Genomic DNA, 3,203 nt, shown 5'->3' with positions numbered 1-3,203 from the left:
GTGTTGGTAAGGATATGACTTTATGGGACGCTTTGTTGCTATTTGTAGGATGATCGTCATATGGAAGCACTCTTATTAGGACTGTATTAGTTTGGATAGTAATTTGGTAAAATATCTAAAATACTATCAGAAGACCAAGGGAAAGTCAATGCAACCAAAAGAACAGGTTTTAAGAAGCAAACTCTTTGGGAAGTTCAATAGTCTAATTTGAGTATATGAAGAAGGGAGGGAGCTTACAAATTTATTTTGTGGAATTTAGTAAAGCCTCCTACTAGACTTTGTAGTTCTAGCACATTGCTCACCTAACATAACCTTAACCCTAACCCTCCATTCCCAAATGTGGGCATTGTGATGTCTCAGCCACTCCTGAGCTGCTATTGTCTAGGGAGGACCAATCAGGGCTGAAGGGTGTGGCCCTGCATTATCCCACAGGGCATATAAGCAGGGTCCTCAGTGCTCTGGGTCAGTCAACTGCAGTTTCAGCATGGCTAGGGTGGCCAGGAAATCCCTGGGGCCTAGCTCAAATGCAATAACATCTGCTGCTGCAGAAGTCAAGCCGAGAAAGAAGCGCAAGGCTGCCTATCAATCCAAGTCCAGCTCCCCCAAGAAGACTCGGTATTATTATCGTTCTCAAAGCGCTGGAAAGGTGAGAGGACCAAATCTAAGCTCATTCCCTAATTTCAGAAGCTACCCCCCCCCCCAATTAGGACTTCCTCTTCTCCACTATAAATTCCTCCTCTACCTCTTCCCTGTCTCACAAATCCCCCTCTACTTTCATACCTATCTTCCCAAATCAATGCTCTTGTGACCTTAGTGTGTGTTCCTTTCAGATCATCAGAAAGAAGAAGAGATCCTTGCCAAATATTACTAAAAGAAAAACAAAGAAGAACATCAAAATGAGAATTGCCAAACGACCCAGTGAAACAGCGTTAGCATTACTTATCCATGAAAGAGTGGGTGGGAATGCCAGCCTGAATGCACCTAAGCAGAGCCAACCAGGCTTAGAGAACCCCTGCATTTGGTGCTAAGGACCTGACCAGCTTCTAAACTCAAAGCATGGCTAAAGACCTAAGAAACATCAATGTATAGGTCTTGATGCTTAGTCATGTGAAAATCAAATCACATCACATGACATTTCATGGTGGTTCCAATAAAATTGTGAAATGTGTATGTTGATCTCAGTGTTTGATTGTGGGGCAGGGAAGAAGGAAGAGAAGGGTGGGCAGATGAAAAGGGAGGGATAGCCGTTTCTACAATATTTTGAGTGTGACAAACAACCCTCTGATAAGTAGACTTAGAACTGACCCAACACAAATGTACCCTTGAAGATTTATTTCACTGGGTAAGAATGAAAGCCTTGGTTATGGGTGGGGCCTGGTCTCATGTGGTAGTGTTTTGTTTATGATGTAATAAAGCATGCCTGAGTGTCAGAGTGCAGAGCTAGCCACACTAGCTAGCCATAGAGGCTAGGCAGTGGTAGCACACATCTATAATCCCAGCACTCGGGAGACAAAGGCAAATGGATCTCTGTTAGTCCAAGGTTACCCAGGGCTACATGAAATTATTCCAGTCAAAAAGAGAAACAGAGTTCACACAAAGGTTATCCCAGCTGTTGTTCCTTTGTTACAGTTAAAAGAATAAAAGTCAGAGAAAGAGAGGGTGGTCCCAAGTGAGGGTCATAAAGGTAAGGGACCACGTGGGAGAGCATAGCAGAGTCCAAAGCAGGTGAGGGTGACCAAGGCAGAGGGAATAACATGCCAGGCAGATAGAGCTTAAATGAGGAGTTTATTTAGAAAGGGGAGGGAGGGGGAAGGGAAGAGACGTAGGAGCACCGGGAACAGAAGAGGGGGGAAGAGAAGAAGAGGGAGGGATGGGTGCTTGCTTAAAAAGGGAAACTTGAGCTTGTATAACTGAGTCCCCTAAGCAGCCCCATAAGGAGGGATGTAGAGATGATATCATGGCCATGTGTGTCCCGCCCATCGTTAGGGAGTGGGCTGAGCATAATGCCAGTTTCTAACACCAGCACTTGAGATCACATGCCTTTAATATTAGCACTAGGGAGGTAGAGACAGGAGTGTTATGGCTGGATGGAGAGAGGAATATCCGATGGGAGGAGACAGCAGCTCAGTGCAATCTGAAGCAGTCTGAGGCGGCAGTCACTCTGGGGATGCAGTCTGAGGAAACAGTCAGTCTGATGAATCAGTCAGTCTGAGAATATGATGTCCCCTTTGGTAGAAGTAAGAACTGTAGTGTCTGGTTGCTCTGCTTCTTTGATTCTTCAGCTTTCACCCCTATAGCTGATTCCAAGTTTTTATTATTAAGACCAATTAGAATTCGTGCTGCAGACTCAGAATATCAAATCTATAGGAAATGGGGTGTGGGTAGCAGTTCCAGCCCTAATGAAGATTGAGGTTGGGGAGCTCTATTTTGTGTTCATGTATTAAGAGTCTTTAAATGTTTTAATTTTATCTAGTATTTGTGAATTTAATATATGTATACAATATATTTTAGACCTATCAAACCCACCCCTCCTTATAACTTCTCTTAGTCACTCCTACAGTTTCCTCTTAGATTCACAGCCTCTTATTATTTTCTTCATAACATATTGAGATCAGTACTACCCAAATATACATAGGTGTAAGGCCATACAACAGAGTATAGGAAACCAACAAGAGGCCACACCCTTGAAGAAAACTAACTGCTCTTTCCCCTACAACCATCAACTGCCAATAGGTTTCAGCTAAGGATAGGGCTTTAGGAGCCCCTTTTCTATGCTTTCTGGAACACTGACTGGATTGGTATTCCAGTCTTGTATAGGAAAGCACAGCTACTGTGAGTTGATGAGTGTAGTGGTCCTGTCATATCTAGAAGATACTACTTTGTGCCTGTCGACCCTAACTTCTAGTTTTGACAGTCTTTCTGCCATCCCAATCAATCTTCCCTGAATCCTGGGGTAAGGGGATGATGCAGATGTTTCCTTTGGGGGTGACACTCTGCTGTCACATAATCTCTTACTTTGACAAGCTTTGAGTCTCTAAGTTGACTTCTGTCCATTGCAAGAAGCTTCTCTGCTGAGGGATGAAAGCTGCACTAATCTATGGACACAAAGTCAAGTATCCTTTATTTATTTTTGTTACCTTAATTTGTGTGTGTGTGTGTGTGTGTGTGTGTGTGTGTGTGTGTGTGTGTGTACATATATGCAC

The sequence above is a fragment of the Phodopus roborovskii genome, unplaced genomic scaffold (assembly GCF_943737965.1).
Source record: "Phodopus roborovskii unplaced genomic scaffold, PHOROB, whole genome shotgun sequence".
NCBI lineage: Eukaryota > Metazoa > Chordata > Mammalia > Rodentia > Cricetidae > Phodopus > Phodopus roborovskii.
This window is presented reverse-complemented; position numbering follows the sequence as displayed.